The sequence below is a fragment of the Pseudophryne corroboree genome, chromosome 6, assembly GCF_028390025.1.
Source record: "Pseudophryne corroboree isolate aPseCor3 chromosome 6, aPseCor3.hap2, whole genome shotgun sequence".
Classification (NCBI taxonomy): Eukaryota; Metazoa; Chordata; class Amphibia; order Anura; family Myobatrachidae; genus Pseudophryne; species Pseudophryne corroboree.
The window spans coordinates 149,351,076-149,368,551 of NC_086449.1; the positions used below are offsets into that span (position 1 = coordinate 149,351,076).

Genomic DNA, 17,476 nt, shown 5'->3' on the forward strand with positions numbered 1-17,476 from the left:
TCAATCTTCTTGCGGCCATCAGTTAGACTGAAAACTTTTCAAAACAACAACGGCCTTTGTACGTCGCGCGTGCACATTGCGAACAACGGCAGCTAGCGATCACCTCGGAATGACCCCCATTAGCTCACTACTTCATCATATAGGCCCACTAAGCCTAAAATACAATTCACATTTCTGCTTTTTTTAGACCTGTGAGACTGACAATCCCACTGTCTGCCTGATTTCAATAGATTTATAAAGTGGTAATCTGATGTGTGTAGAAGAAAAAGCTTCCATCACATCTTTATCTTAGACATCTTCTGATGGGCTCCTGTAAATATTATGGCGTGGAATGAATTTACTCAGCATGATGTTAATACCCCTTTCTCTGACGTCCTAGTGGATGCTGGGAACTCCGTAAGGACCATGGGGAATAGACGGGCTCCGCAGGAGACTGGGCACTCTAAAAGAAAGATTAGGTACTATCTGGTGTGCACGGGCTCCTCCCTCTATGCCCCTCCTCCAGACCTCAGTTAGATTTCTGTGCCCGGCCGAGCTGGATGCACACTAGGGGCTCTCCTGAGCTCCTAGAAAGAAAGTATATGTTAGGTTTTTTATTTTACAGTGAGACCTGCTGGCAACAGGCTCACTGCACCGAGGGACTAAGGGGAGAAGAAGCGAACCTACCTGACTGCAGCTAGCTTGGGCTCCTTAGGCTACTGGACACCATTAGCTCCAGAGGAATCGACCGCAGGACCCGTCCTTGGTGTTCGTTCCCGGAGCCGCGCCGCCGTCCCCCTTACAGAGCCAGAAGCATGAAGATGGTCCGGAAAATCGGCGGCAGAAGACTTCAGTCTTCACCAAGGTAGCGCACAGCACTGCAGCTGTGCGCCATTGCTCCTCATACACACTTCACACTCCGGTCACTGAGGGTGCAGGGCGCTGGGGGGGGGCGCCCTGAGCAGCAATAAAAACACCTTGGCTGGCAAAATAATCACAATATATAGCCCCAGAGGCTATATATGTGATAATTACCCCTGCCAGAATCCATAAAAAAGCGGGAGAAAAGTCAGTGAAAAAGGGGCGGAGCTATCTCCCTCGGCACACTGGCGCCATTTTCTCTTCACAGTGTAGCTGGAAGACAGCTCCCCAGGCTCTCCCCTGTAGTTTTCAGGCTCAAAGGGTTAAAAAGAGAGGGGGGGCACTAAATTTAGGCGCAATATTGTTTATACAAGCAGCTATTGGGGAAAATTCACTCAGTGATAGTGTTTATCCCTACATTATATAGCGCTCTGGTGTGTGCTGGCATACTCTCTCTCTGTCTCCCCAAAGGGCTGTGTGGGGTCCTGTCCTCAGTCAGAGCATTCCCTGTGTGTGTGCGGTGTGTCGGTACGGCTGTGTGGACATGTTTGATGAGGAGGCTTATGTGGAGGCGGAGCAGATGCCGATAAATGGGATGTCGCCCCCTGTGGGGCCGACACCAGAGTGGATGGATAGGTGGAAGGTATTAACCGACAGTGTCAACTCCTTACATAAAAGGCTGGATGACGTAACAGCTATGGGACAGCCGGCTTCTCAGCCCGCGCCTGCCCAGGCGTCTCAAAGGCCATCAGGGGCTCAAAAACGCCCGCTCCCTCAGATGGCAGACACAGATGTCGACACGGAGTCTGACTCCAGTGTCGACGAGGTTGAGACATATACACAATCCACTAGGAACATCCGTTACATGATCCCGGCAATAAAAAATGTGTTACACATTTCTGACATTAACCCAAGTACCACTAAAAAAGGGTTTTATGTTTGAGGAGAAAAAGCAGGCAGTGTTTTGTTCCCCCATCAAATGAGTGAATGAAGTGTGAAAAAGCGTGGGTTCCCCCGAAAAGAAACTGGTAATTTCTAAAAAGTTACTGATGGCGTACCTTTTCCCGCCAGAGGATAAGTTACGCTGGGAGATATCCCCTAGGGTGGATAAGGCGCTCACACGTTTGTCAAAAAAGGTGGCACTGCCGTCTTAGGATACGGCCACTTTGAAGGTACCCGCTGATAAAAAGCAGGAGGCTATCCTGAAGTCTGTATTTACACACTCAGGTACTAGACTGAGACCTGCAGATAGTGCTGCTGCAGCGTGGTCTGTAACCCTGTCAAACAGGGATACTATTTTGCGAACATAAGACATCGTCTTATATATGAGGGATGCACAGAGGGATATTTTGCCAGCTGGCATCCAGAATTAATGCAATGTCCATTCTGTCAGGAGGGTATTAGAGACCCGACACTGGACAGGTGATGCTGACTTTAAAAGGCACATAGAGCCTTATAAGGGTGAGGAATTGTTTGGGGATGGTCTCTGGGACCTCGTATCCACAGCAACAGCTGGGAAGAAAAAATTTTACCTCAGGTTTCCTCACAGCCTAAGAAAGCACTGTATTATCAGGTACAGTCCTTTCGGCTTCAGAAAAGCAAGCGGGTCAAAGGCGCTTCCTTTCTGCACAGAGACGAGGGAAGAGGGAAAAAGCTGCACCAGTCAGCCAGTTCCCAGAATCAAAATTCTTCCCCCGCTTCCTCTGAGTCCACCGCATGACGCGGGGGCTCCACAGGCGTAGCTAGGTACGGTGGGGGGCCGCCTCAAAAATTTCAGCGATCAGTGGGCTCGCTCACAGGTGGATCCCTGGATCCTTCAAGTAGTATCTCAGGGGTACAGGCTGGAATTCGAGGCGTCTCCCCCCCGCCGTTTCCTCAAATCTGCCTTGCCGACAACTCCCTCAGGCAGGGAGGCTGTGCTAGAGGCAATTCACAAGCTGTATTCCCAGCAGGTGCCCCTACGGGGTTACTATTCCACACTGTTTGTGGTACCGAAACCGGACGGTTCGGTGAGACCCATTTTAAATTTGAAGTCCTTGAACACATACATAAAAAAATTAAAGTTCAAGATGGAATCGCTCAGGGCGGTTATTGCAAGCCTGGAGGAGGGGGATTACATGGTATCCCTGGACATCAAGGATGCTTACCTACATGTCCCCATTTACCATCCTCACCAGGAGTACCTCAGATTTGTGGTACAGGATTGCCATTACCAATTCCAAACACTGCCGTTTGGACTGTCCACGGCACCGAGGGTCTTTACCAAGGTAATGGCAGAAATGATGATACTCCTTCGAAAAAAGGGAGTTTTTAATTATCCCGTACTTGGACGATCTCCTTATAAAGGCGAGGTCCATGGAGCAGTTGTTGGTCGGAGTAGCACTATCTCGGGAAGTGCTACAACAGCACGGATGGATTCTATACATTCCAAAGTCACAGCTGGTTCCTACCACACGCCTGCTGTTCCTGGGGATGGTTCTGGACACAGAACAGAAAAAAGCCAAGGAGCTGTCATCTCTAGTCAGAGACCTCCTGAAACCAAAACAGGTATCGGTGCATCACTGCACACGAGTCCTGGGAAAAATGGTAGCTTCTTACGAAGCAAAATTCCATTCGGCAGGTTCCATGCAAGAACCTTTCAGTGGGACCTCTTGGACAAGTGGTCGGAATCGCATCTTCAGATGCATCGGCTGATAACCCTGTCTCCAAGGACCAGGGTATCTCTACTGTGGTGGCTGCAGAGTGCTCATCTTCAAGAGGGCCGCAGATTCGGCATACAGGACTGGGTCCTGGTAACCACGGATGCCAGCCTTCGAGGCTGGGGGGCAGTCACACCGGGAAGAAATTTCCAAGGACTTTGGTCAAGTCAGGAGTCGTCCCTACACATAAATATTCTGGAACTGAGGGCCATTTACAATGCCCTAAGTCTGGCAAGGCCTCTGCTTCAAATCCAGCCGGTACTGATCCAATCAGACAACATCACGGCAGTCGCCCATGTAAACCGACAGGGCGGCACAAGAAGCAGGATGGCGATGGCAGAAGCCACAAGGATTCTCCGATGGGCGGAAAATCACGTCTTAGCACTGTCAGCAGTGTTCATTCCGGGAGTGGACAACTGGGAAGCAGACTTCCTCAGCAGACACGACCGACACCCGGGAGAGTGGGGACTTCATCCAGAAGTCTTCCAACTGTTGGTAAACCGTTGGGAAAGGCCACAGGTGAACATGATGGCGTCCCGCCTAAACAAAAAACTAGATATTGCGCCAGGTCAAGGGACCCTCAGACAATAGCTGTGGACGCTCTAGTGACACCGTGGGTGTACCAGTCGGTTTATGTATTCCCTCCTCTGCCTCTCATACCAAAGGTACTGAGAATAATAAGAAAACGAGAAGTAAGAACGATACTCGTGGTTCCGGATGGGCCAAGAAGAGCTTGGTACCCAGAACTTCAAGAAATAATATCAGAGGACCCATGGCCTCTACCGCTCAGACAGGATCTGCTACAGCAGGGGCCCTGTCTGTTCCAAGACTTACCGCAGCTGCGTTGGACGGCATGGCGGTTGAATTCCGGATCCTAAAGCAAAAGGGCATTCCGGAGGAAGTCATTCCTACGCTGATAAAAGCCAGGAAAGAAGTAACCGCAAACCATTATCACCGTATTTGGCGAAAATATGTTGGTGGTGTGAGGCCAGGAAGGCCCCAACAGAGGAATTTCAGCTAGGTCGTTTTCTGCACTTCCTACAGTCAGGAGTGACTATGGGCCTAAATTTGGGTTCCATTAAGGTCCAGATTTCGGCTCTGTCGATTTTCTTCCAGAAAGAACTGGCTTCACTGCCTGGAGTTCAGACATTTGTAAAGGGAGTGCTTCATATTCATCCCCTTTTTTGTGCCTTCTGTGGCACCTTGGGATCTCAACGTGGTGTTGAGTTTCTTAAAATCACATTGGTTTGAGCCACTTAAAACTGTGGATTTGAAATATCTCACGTGGAAAGTGGTCATGTTATTGGCCTTGGCTTCGGCCAGGCGTGTGTCAGAATTGGCGGCTTTGTCATGTAAAAGCCCTTATCTGATTTTCCATATGGATAGGGCAGAATTGAGGACTCGTCCCTAGTTTCTCCCTAAGGTGGTATCAGCTTTTCACTTGAACCAACCTATTGTAGTGCCTGCGGCTACTAGGGACTTGGAAGATTCCAAGTTACTGGACGTAGTCAGGGCCTTAAAAATTTATATTTCCAGGACGGCTGGAGTCAGGAAAACTGACTCGTTTTTTTATCCTGTAGGCACCCAACAAAATAGGTGCTCCTGCTTCTAAGCAGACTATTGTTCGCTGAATTTGTAGCACAATTCAGCTGGAGCATTCTGCGGCTGGATTGCCGCATCCTAAATCAGTAACAGCCCATTCCACGAGGAAAGTGGGCTCATCTTGGGCGGCTGCCCGAGGGGTCTCGGCTTTACAACTTTGCCGAGCTGCAACTTGGTCAGGGGCAAACACGTTTGCTAAATTCTACAAATTTGATACCCTGGCTGAGGAGGACCTTGAGTTCTCTCATTCGGTGCTGCAGAGTCATCCGCACTCTCCCGCCCGTTTGGGAGCTTTGGTATAATCCCCATGGTCCTTACGGAGTTCCAAGCATCCACTAGGACGTCAGAGAAAATAAGATTTTACTCACCGGTAAATCTATTTCTCGTAGTCCGTAGTGGATGCTGGGCGCCCATCCCAAGTGCGGATTGTCTGCAATACTTGTATATAGTTATTGCCTAACTAAAGGGTTATTGTTGAGCCATCTGTTGAGAGGCTCAGTTATATTTCATACTGTTAACTGGGTATAGTATCACGAGTTATACGGTGTGATTGGTGTGGCTGGTATGAGTCTTACCCGGGATTCAAAGTCCTTCCTTATTGTGTCAGCTCTTCCGGGCACAGTATCCTAACTGAGGTCTGGAGGAGGGGCATAGAGGGAGGAGCCAGATAGTACCTAATCTTTCTTTTAGAGTGCCCAGTCTCCTGCGGAGCCCGTCTATTCCCCATGGTCCTTACGGAGTTCCCAGCATCTACTACGGACTACGAGAAATAGATTTACCGGTGAGTAAAATCCGTTTCCACTGCACTTCGACACGGGTTATTCCCGGGTCGGATCTGTTTCCACTTAACCCGGGTAAGCTCTGTAAAAGCATATTGATGTCACTTGTTACTCAGGTCTGAAAACACGGGTATTGACCGTTTCCACTGCACAATTACCCGGGTCATTACCGTGTTACCGTGTTCAACCCAGGTAGCTACCTGGGTAGGATTCCAGGGTCACTCAACCCGCGTTGAGCCATTTCCACTTATTAAAAACCTGTGTTGATGCGCTCCCCCGTGCAAAAACACAGGTACATTTAGCTAGTGGAAAAGGGGTATCAATCTACTTTGTCTCATAGAGGGCACCATAAAAACCATCCTAAGTGATCTTATTGTAAAATAGTTTTATGCCGATAGTCTGTCACTAGATGGTGCTGTGCTTGTACACTGTATGAACTGACAGGTTGGAAAGTTATCTATTCCAGTGGTTCTCGGGACCCCAAACAGATGACATTTTCCAGGTGACCCAGCAGGAGCGCAGCACAGGTGTATTCGTTACTCACTGACACATTTTAAAAGATGCACAGGGGGGTATTCAATAATTGTGTTGCTGGGGGCTATTCAATAAGGCCTGATAAGCTGGCGTGAGACGCAGCTTGTCAGAGATTTTGTTTTACCTGCCTCAGGTAGGCAAAGCTAAATTCCCGAAAAACACACAGGTTTCACAAAACCTGTGCGTTTTCAAGTGAAAATGATTTTTTTGTCCAGGTGACCTAATTGTATACGCTGAAAAAAATATCAAAAGAAACATCGGGAAAAAGTGCAAAAAAACATCAGTTTTTCACTCCTGATGCTTCTTCGCAGGTAATTGAATACCCCCCAGAGTTGGAGCTTATTATTTCACTTGTGGTCCTGTGAGTAGACCTAGAAAACATGCACCGCGTGGGGTCCTGAGGACCAAGTTTGAAAACCAGTGGTCTAAACCATATGCCTTGGCTGTCCTAGTCAGCAGGTCTTAGTTTACTTTATGGTAGGTCCTGGCGACCTACCTTTTAGTCATTTCTTTCTACCACCATCAACAAAACATCCAGAGATGGAATTTCTCAGGGAATAATGATATGCGATGATACCAGAGTTCCACACTAAATCTAGAATTTGTGCAAAATTGTTTTCTCTTACGTCCTAGAGGATACTGGGGTCCATTTAGTACCATGGGGTATAGACTGGTCCACTAGGAGCCATGGGCACTTTAAGAATTTGATAGTGTGGGTTGGCTCCTCCCTCTATGCCCCTCCTACCAGACTCAGTTTAGAAAATGTGCCCGGAGGAGCCGGTCACGCTAAAGAAAGCTCCTAAAGAGTTTTCTCCATTTATTTTCTATGTTTGTTTTTTTCAGGCAGGACTGTTTGGCACCAGCCTGCCTGCTTCGTGGGACTTGGAAGGGGGGGGGGGGGGGGGGGAATGGCCCAAACTCTTGAAGGGTTAATGGTCCCGCTCCCCGCTGACAGGACACTGAGCTCCTGAGGGAACTATTTGCAAGCCCCACCACAACGAGCGTACATTCCCGCAGCACGCCGCCACCCCTAACAGAGCCAGAAGAATGAAGAGTGGTGAGTACTGAGCCAGCGTCCCGGTTAGAGGGCGCCGGCCTTTATGGCGGCACAAGGGTACGAAGACGCACGGCTTCTAAATGGGGTGGAATGCGTCTCCAGACACAGTACACAACTGCGTCTCAGTACACTGTGCAGAGTACCCAGACTGGCAACACAGCCTTAAAATTGATTCTCTCCATTTAAATCACCAAATTCCTCAGCCAGTATAAAACAAGCGAGAAGACCGCGCACCATTGGAGGGGCGGGCTTAACTATGAGAGGATCCAGCAGCTCACCAGCACCATTTTCCCTCTGCAGTGGACAAAGACGCTGACAGGACAGGGACGCGCAGCTCCTCCGGTGTGACTCCAGATTACCTCAGCAGTACCAGGGGGTCATAGCAGGGGGGGAGCGATTATTAGTGTACTAAGTCCCCTATCAGGGTACTTAGTCTGCGACCCGGCTAAGCTTGGCATTAGCGATAAGGGCGCGGTGGGGGCTGGCTCCAAACAACTCTGTGTCTCCCTGAAGGGCTCTATGTGGGTTAATTGTGCTTAACCTTTTCCTGTGTGTGTGTGTGTGTGTGTGTGTGTGTGTGTGTGTGCTGTCACATTTACATTATGTCAAGCAAAGAGTGTGTTTCTTGTACAGCGGAGTGTTCCTCTTCACCAGGGGGCTCACTACAGGGTACTCAGGGTTCACAAGCTAGCGGGGCTGAACCGGAGTGGGTTAATTCTCTCGATTTCCACTCTTTCTACAAAATTGTCCCGCAATGAGAAAGAGACGCAATACTTAACACAAATTGTGGATGAGTTAATGAACAGAGACCCCAAAACAGTGTCTCAGTCCCCTCCCATTTGTCCGCATAAACGATCTCTGGCCCATAGCCTGCAATCTGACTCTGACGCTGATGGGTCAGACTTGGAGGAGGGTGAGGTAGATTTGGGGGGGGGGGGGGATGTGGCTCTGTCACAGGGAATAGCGGCTCTTATAGAGGCTATCGGAGATGTTCTGCATATTCTTGATAAGGTGTCAGAGGAGAGTGAGGAATCTTATTTTAATGTAAAGAAGAAGTCCTCAGTTACTTTTCCTGTGTCAAAGGAATTGAATACCCTGTTTGAGGAACCATGGCTTAATCCTGATAGTAAGTTTCAGATCCTTAAAAGGTTGCTCTCATCTTTTCCTTTTCCTCTGGAGGATAGGAAAAAATGGGAAAATCCACTGATAGTGGACGCATCAGTCTCTAGGCTGTCACGTAAAATTGTATTGCCTGTTCCTAGTGCAGCCTACCTAAAAGACACGGCTGATCGTTAAATAGAGACTACACTCAAATCATTGTACACAGCTGCTAGGGTGGCCCAAAGACCCACTACTGCATGTGCGTGGATCACTAAAGCCATTGCGAAATGGTCAGGTAACCTAATTGAGGGATTAGATTCCTTATCTAGGGGGGATGTTGATCTTACTCCTACAGCATGTATAGGACTCTGCGAACTTTATGGTGAAGGCCATAAAAGAAATAGGCATGCTTAACGCACGCACCACCGCAGGGGCTTGTGGCTACGCCAGTGGACTGCTGACGCGGACTCCAGGAAAGGCGTGGAAGGCCAACCATTCACAGGAGAGGCCTAGTTTGGAGATGAACTAGACAAATGGATCTCCATAGTTACTGCGGGTAAGTCTACGTATCTTCATTCCACAGCCCCTCCGACTAAGAAGACTTATTCAGCTTCTAAGTTACAATCCTTTTGGACGGCCAAGTTCAAAGGCAAATCCAGAGGTGCTTCTACGTCCTCCAGCAGCTTCAGTCAGATCTAGTCAAATTCGTGCCAGGATCCCTGGGTCATAGATCTTATTTCCCAGGGTTACAGACTGGAGTTCCAAGAGCACCCACCTCACAGATTCTTCAAATCAGGCTTGCCAGTTTCACAAGAGGCAAAAATAACTTTACAGCATGCCATCCAAAAACTGGTACAGACTCAGGTCATTGTTCCAGTTCCACCTCATCTACTAAACAAGGGGTACTATTCCAACTTGTTTGTAGTACCGAAACAAGCTGGACGGTTCGGTAAGACCGATTCTGAACCTAAAGTCTTTGAACCCGTATTTACGAGTGTTCAAATTCAAGATGGAGTCTCTGAGAGCGGTGATCTCAGATCTAGAGGAGGGGTAATTCCTAGTGTCTCTGGATATCAACGATGCGTACCTTCATATTCCGATCTGGCCACCTCATCAGGCTTATCTACGGTTTGCACTGCAGGACTATCACTAGCAGTTCCAGGCCCTGCCATTTGGTCTCTCCCCTGCACCGAGGGTGTTCACCAAGGTGATGGCAAAGATGATGTTTCTACTCCGCAAACAGGGAGTGAACATAATACACGTACCTGGATAGCATTGGTCTCTCAACCAAATTCATCCAGGATCACGGGTGGAATCTGAACCTTCCGAAATCTCAACTAGAGCCAACACGGAGGCTCCCATTCCTGGGAATGATACTGGACACAGAGTCACAAAAGGTGTTCCTTCCGTTGGAAAAGGCATTGGTAATCCAGTCAATGATTCGGGATTTCCTGAAGCCAACCCGGGTGTCGGTGCATCTGTGCATTAGCCTTCTGGGGAAAATGGTGGTCTCTTACGAGGCACTTTGATAAGGAAGGTTTCACGCAAGACCCTACCAGCTCAATCTGTTGGACAAATGGTCTGGATCGCATCTGCACATGCACCAGAGGATCCGTCTGTCGCCAAAGGCCGGGATCTCCCTTCTGTGGTGGCTACAGTCTTCTCACCTCGTCGCAGGATGGAGGTTCGGAATTCAGAACTGGATTCTGTTAACCACAGACGCAAGCCTCAGAGGTTGGGGAGCGGTCACTCAGGGGGTGCAGTTTCAGGGAAGATGGTCAAGTCAGGAAGTCATCCTTCCAATCAACATTCTGGAACTCAGGGCCATATACAACGCCCTTCTGCAGGCCTCACATCTTCTTCAAGATCGGGGCCATTCAGGTCCAGTTGGACAATGTGACGGCAGTAATTTACATAAACCGACAGGGCGGAAAGAAAAGCGGAGCAGCAATGTCAGAGGTGTCAAGAATTCTCCTCTGGGCAGAAAGAAATGCTGTGGCGTTGTCAGCGGTCTTCATTCCGGGAGTAGACAACTGGGCAGCAGACTTCCTCAGCAGACACAACCTGCACCCAGGGGAGTGGGGCTTTCACCCGGAAGTGTTCAGGTGCTTGACAAGTCGATGGGGATATCCAGAGATCGACACGATGGCCTCTCGTCACAACAAGAAGCTCAGGCGGTATTGCTCCAGGTCGAGAGGTCCACAGGCGGTGGCGATAGACGCCCTGATGACTCCATGGTTCTATCAAATGGTGTACATGTTTCCTCCACTTCCTCTGATCCCAAGAATTCTAAAGCGAATAAAAAGGGAAAAGGTTCAAGCAATACTCATTACTCCGGAATAGTCAAGAAGGACCTGGTACGCGGACCTCCTGGAGATGCTCTTCGAAGATCCGTGGCCTCTACCTATTCGCAAGGATTTTCAGCAACAGGGCCCGTTCGTCTATCAAGACTTACCGCGGCTACGTTTGACGACATGGAAGTTGAACGGCTGATTCGAGCCAGGAGTGGGATCCCTAAAAAGGTTATCCCGACTATGATCCAAACCAGGAAGGGGGTAACATCTTAGCATTACCATCGTATTTGGAAGAAATACGTCTCTTGGGCCCTCATTCCGAGTTGTTCGCTTGCTAGCTACTTTTAGCAGAAATGCAAACACAAAGCCGCCACCCTCTGGGAGTGTATTTTAGCATAGCAGAATTGCTAACGAAAGATTAGCAATTCTGCTAATATTAGCAGAATTGCTAACAAATGCAATTTCCTTGCAGTTTCTGAGTAGCTCCAGACCTACTCCTAGATTGCGATCACCTCAGTCCGTTTAGTTCCTGGTTTGACGTCACAAACACGCCCAGCGTCCGACCAGCCACTCCTCCGTTTCTCCAGCCACTCCTGCGTTTTTACCTGGCACGCCTGCGTTTTTTAGCACACTCCCTGGAAACGGCCAGTTTCCGCCCAGAAACACCCACTTCCTGTCAATCAGCAGAGCGATTGAAAAGCTTTGTTCGCCTGTGAGTAAAATAGCATAGTTTTGTGTAAATTTGCTTAGCGCGTGCGCCCTGAAATGCATACGCATGCGCAGAACTGCCGGATTTTAGCCTATTAGCAATTCTGCTAAAATTAGCAGCGAGCGAACAACTCGGAATGAGGGCCTTGGTGTGAGAGCAGAAATTATTCTGCGGTGGAATTTCACCTGGGACGTTTCCTGCTTTTTCTGCAGGCAGACGTGGATGTGGGCCTGCGCTCTGGGCTCCATAAAAGTCCAGATTTCGGCCTTGTCCATTTTCTTTCAGAAACAATTGGCTTCTCTCCCTGAGGTACAGACGTTCTTGAAAGGTGTTCTGCACATCCAACCTCCCTTTGTGCCTCCCACGGCACCTTGGGATCTCAATTTATTGCTGCAGTTCCTCCAATCGGACTGGTTTACACCGCTACAGGAGGTCGAAGTAAAATATCTTACGTGGAAGACCACCACACTGTTGGCCTTGGCTTCAGCAAGACGTGTGTCGGAGCTGAGGGCTTTGTCTCACAAAAGTCCCTATTTAATTTTCCATGAGGACAGAGCTGAACTCAGAACTCGTCAGCAATTTCTTCCTAAAGTGTTGTCCGCATTTCATATCAACCAACCTATTGTGGTTCCGGTTGTCACCGACAACTTTGCTACTTCAAAGTCTTTGGATGTTGTGAGGGCTTTGAAGGTGTATGTGAAAAGAACAGCTCGTCACAGAAAAACGGACTCGCTGTTTGTTCGTTATGATCCCAATAAGATTGGGTATACTGCTTCAAAGCAGACGATTGCACGCTGGATCAGACTTACTATCCAGCATGCTTATTCCACAGCAGGTTTGCCATGTCCAAAATCTGTACAGGCCCACTCTACTAGGTCGGTGGTTTCTTCCTGGGCGGCTGCCCGGGATGTGTCAGCTTCACAGCTCTGCCGAGCAGCTACTTGGTCAGGTTCGAACACGTTTGCGAAGTCCTACAAGTACGATACTTTGGCCTCTGAGGACCTTCAGTTTGGTCAATCAGTTTTGCAAGAACCTCAGCACTCTCCCACCCAGTTTGGGAGCTTTGGTACATTCCCATGGTACTAAATGGAACTATCCTCTAGGACGTAAGAGAAAATAGGATTTTAATTACCTATCGGTAAATCATTTTCTCTAACGTCCTAGTGGATGCTGGGGACTCCGTAAGGACCATGGGGAATAGACGGGCTCCGCAGGAGACTGGGCACTCTAAGAAAGAATTAGTACTACTGGTGTGCACTGGCTCCTCCCTCTAAGCCCCTCCTCCAGAACTCAGTTAGAATCTGTGCCCGGACGGAGCTGGGTGCATTTTAGTGAGCTCTCCTGAGCTTGCTAATAAGAAAGTATTTTAGTTAGGTTTTTTTATTTTTAGAGAGCTTCTGCTGGCAACAGACTCTCTGCTACGTGGGACTGAGGGGAGAGAAGCAAACCTACTAACTGCGGCTAGGTTGCGCTTCTTAGGCTACTGGACACCATTAGCTCCAGAGGGATCGAACATAGGAACTTACCTTGGTCGTCCGTTCCCGGAGCCGCGCCGCCGTCCCCCTCGCAGAGCCAGAAGACAGAAGCCGGCGGGTGAAGCAAGAAGACGTCAAAATCGGCGGCAGAAGACTCCTGTCTTCATATGAGGTAGCGCACAGCACTGCAGCTGTGCGCCATTGCTCCCACACTAACCCACATACTCCGGTCACTGTAGGGTGCAGGGCGCGGGGGGGGCGCCCTGGGCAGCAATTGAGTACCTCCTGGCAAAAGAGGTATATATACAGCTGGGCACTGTATATATGCATGAGCCCCCGCCATTATTTTACACAAATCGCGGGACAGAAGCCCGCCGCTGAGGGGGCGGGGCTTCTTTCTCAGCACTCACCAGCTCCATTTTCTCTCCACAGCTCCGCTGAGAGGAAGCTCCCCAGGCTCTCCCCTGCAGACTCACGGTAGAAAGAGGGTAAAAAGAGAGGGGGGGCACATAAATTTAGCGCAATAATCACAAATACAGCAGCTACTGGGTAAACACTACGTTACTGTGTAATTCCTGGGTTATATAGCGCTGGGGTGTGTGCTGGCATACTCTCTCTCTGTCTCTCCAAAAGGCCTTGTGGGGGTCCTGTCCTCAAATAGAGGATCCCCTGTGTGTGTTTGGTGTGTCGGTACGATTGTGTCGACATGTTTGACGAGGAAGGCTATGTGGAGGCAGAGCAGGTGCAGATGAATGATGTGTCTCCGCCGACGGCGCCGACACCTGATTGGATGGATATGTGGAAGGTGTTAAATGATAATGTAAACTCCTTGTATAAAAGGTTGGATAAGGCTGAAGCCTTGGGACAGTCGGGGTCTCAGCCCATGCCTGATCCTACAGCGCAGAGGCCGTCAGGGTCTCAGAAGCGCCTACTATCCCAAATTGTTGACACAGATATCGACACGGATTCTGACTCCAGTGTCGATGGCGATGATGCAAAATTGCAGCCTAAAATGGCTAAAGCCATCCGCTACATGATTATAGCAATGAAGGATGTATTGCACATATCAGAGGTAAACCCTGTCCCTGACAAGAGGGTTTATATGTTTGGGGAGAAAAAGCAAGAAGTGACTTTTCCCCCTTCACATGAGTTAAATGAGTTATGTGAAAAAGCGTGGGATTCTCCTGATAGGAAAGTGCTGATTTCCAAAAGGTTACTTATGGCGTACCCTTTCCCGCCAACGGACAGGATGCGCTGGGAATCCTCCCCTAGGGTAGACAAAGCTTTGACACGCTTATCTAAGAAGGTGGCCCTGCCATCACAGGATACGGCCTCCCTAAAGGATCCTGCGGATACGAAGCAGGAAGGTATCATGAAGTCTGTTTATACACATTCAGGGACTCTACTGAGGCCGGCAATTGCGTTGGCCTGGATGTGTAGTGCTGTAGCAGCGTGGACTGATACTCTGTCTAAGGAACTGGATACCTTGGACAAGGATACTATTTTGCTAACTCTGGGGCATATAAAAGACGCTGTCCTATATATGAGGGATGCCCAGAGGGACATTTGCCTACTGGGCTCTAGAATAAATGCAATGTCGATTTCTGCCAGAAGGGTCCTATGGACTCGGCAATGGACAGGTGATGCCGACTCTAAAAAGCACATGGAGGTTTTACCTTATAAGGGTGAGGAATTGTTTGGGGACGGTCTCTCGGACCTAGTTTCCACAGCTACGGCTGGGAAGTCAAATTTTTTGCCGTATATTCCCTCACAGCCTAAGAAAGCACCGTATTACCAAATGCAGTCCTTTCGATCACAAAAAAGCAAGAAAGTCAGAGGTGCATCCTTTCTTGCCAGAGGCAGGGGTAGAGGAAAGAAGCTGCACCATACAGCTAGTTCCCAGGAACAGAAGTCCTCCCCGGCTTCCACTAAATCCACCGCATGACGCTGGGGCTCCACAGGTGGAGCCGGGAGCGGTGGGGGCGCGTCTCCGAAATTTCAGCCACCAGTGGGTTCGCTCACAGGTGGTTCCCTGGGCTATACAGATTGTGTCTCAGGGATACAAGCTGGAATTCGAAGTGATGCCCCCTCACCGTTACCTAAAATCGGCCCTGCCAGCTTCCCCCATGGAAAGGCAGGTAGTGTTAGCGGCAATTCACAAGTTATATCTCCAGCAGGTGGTGGTAAAGGTTCCCCTCCTTCAACAGGGAAGGGGTTACTATTCCACAATGTTTGTGGTACCGAAACCGGACGGTTCGGTCAGACCCATATTGAATTTAAAGTCCCTGAACATTTATCTGAAAGGATTCAAGTTCAAAATGGAATCGCTCTGAGCGGTCATTGCAAGCCTGGAAGAGGGGGATTTTATGGTGTCTCTGGACATCAAGGATGCTTACTTGCATGTCCCCATTTATCCACCTCATCAGGAGTACCTCAGATTTGTGGTACAGGACTGTCATTACCAATTCCAGACGTTGCCGTTTGGTCTGTCCACGGCACCGAGAATATTTACCAAGGTAATGGCGGAAATGATGGTGCTCCTTCGAAAGCAAGGAGTCACGATTATCCCATACTTGGACGATCTCCTCATAAAGGCGAGGTCCAGAGAGCAGTTGCTGATCAGCGTAGCACACTCTCAGGAAGTGTTGCAACAGCACGGCTGGATTCTGAATATTCCAAAGTCGCAGCTGATTCCTACAACGCGTCTGCCCTTCCTGGGCATGATTCTGGACACAGACCAGAAGAAGGTGTTTCTCCCGGCGGAGAAGGCTCAGGAGCTCGTGACTCTAGTCAGAGACCTCTTAAAACCAAAACAGGTGTCGGTGCATCACTGCACGCGAGTCCTGGGAAAGATGGTGGCGTCATACGAAGCCATTCCCTTCGGCAGGTTCCAGGTGAGGATCTTTCAGTGGGATCTGCTGGACAAGTGGTCCGGATCGCATCTTCAGATGCATCGGCTGATCACCCTATCCCCCAGGGCCAGGGTGTCTCTTCTGTGGTGGCTGCAGAGTGCTCACCTTCTCGAGGGCCGCAGGTTCGGCATACAGGACTGGGTCCTGGTGGCCACGGATGCAAGCCTCCGAGGATGGGGGGCAGTCACTCAGGGAAGAAACTTCCAAGGGTTGTGGTCAAGTCAGGAGGCTTGTCTGCACATCAATATCCTGGAACTAAGGGCCATATACAACGCCCTGAGTCAAGCGGAGCCCCTGCTTCGCAACCAACCGGTGCTGATTCAGTCAGACAACATCACCGCAGTGGCTCATGTAAACCGCCAGGGCGGCAAAAGAAGCAGGGTAGCGATGGCGGAAGCCACCAGGATTCTTCGTTGGGCGGAGAATCACGTGCAAGCACTGTCAGCAGTGTTCATTGCGGGAGTGGACAACTGGGAAGCAGACTTCCTCAGCAGGCACGACCTCCACACGGGAGAGTGGGGACTTCATCAAGAAGTCTTCACGCAGATTGCAAATCGATGGGAGCTGCCACAGGTGGACATGATGGCATCCCGCCTCAACAAAAAGCTAAAAAGGTATTGCGCCAGGTCAAGGGACCCTCAGGCGATAGCTGTGGACGCACTAGTAACACCGTGGGTGTTCCAGTCGGTCTATGTATTTCCTCCTCTTCCTCTCATACCCAAGGTGCTGAGAATCGTAAGAAAAAGAGGAGTGAGAACAATACTCATTGTTCCGGATTGGCCAAGAAGGACTTGGTACCCGACACTGCAAGAAATGCTCACAGAGGACCCATGGCCTCTGCCTCTCAGACGGGACCTGTTGCAACAGGGGCCCTGTCTGTTCCAAGACTTACCGCGGCTGCGTCTGACGGCATGGCGGTTGAACGCCGGATCCTAGCGGAAAAGGCATTCCGGATGAAGTTATTCCTACGCTAATAAAGGCTAGGAAGGACGTGACAGCAAAACACTATCACCGTATATGGCGAAAATATGTTGCTTGGTGTGAGGCCAGGAAGGCCCCTACAGAGGAATTCCAGCTGGGCCGGTTCCTGCACTTCCTACAGTCAGGAGTGACTATGGGCTTAAAATTGGGGTCCATAAAGGTCCAGATTTCAGCCCTATCCATTTTCTTTCAAAAAGAACTGGCTTCTCTTCCTGAGGTTCAGACGTTTGTTAAGGGAGTGCTGCATATTCAGCCCCCTTTTGTGCCACCAGTGGCACCTTGGGATCTCAAAGTGGTGTTGGGTTTCCTGAAATCCCACTGGTTTGAGCCACTTAAGACCGTGGAGCAAAAGTATCTCACGTGGAAAGTGGTCATGCTATTGGCCTTAGCTTCGGCTAGGCGTGTGTCAGAATTGGCGGCTTTGTCATGTAAAAGCCCCTATCTAGTTTTCCATATGGACAGGGCAGAATTACGGACTATTCCGTAATTTCTG

The 17,476-nt window shown here is 49.6% G+C and overlaps 1 protein-coding gene across 4 annotated transcripts in view; it reads left to right on the forward strand.

Annotated features, from left to right (window-relative positions):
- Nucleotides 1-17,476, forward strand: part of KANSL3 (KAT8 regulatory NSL complex subunit 3) — a 121,929-nt gene that overhangs the window by 44,723 nt on the left and 59,730 nt on the right. The gene's annotated exons all lie outside the window — the stretch shown is intronic.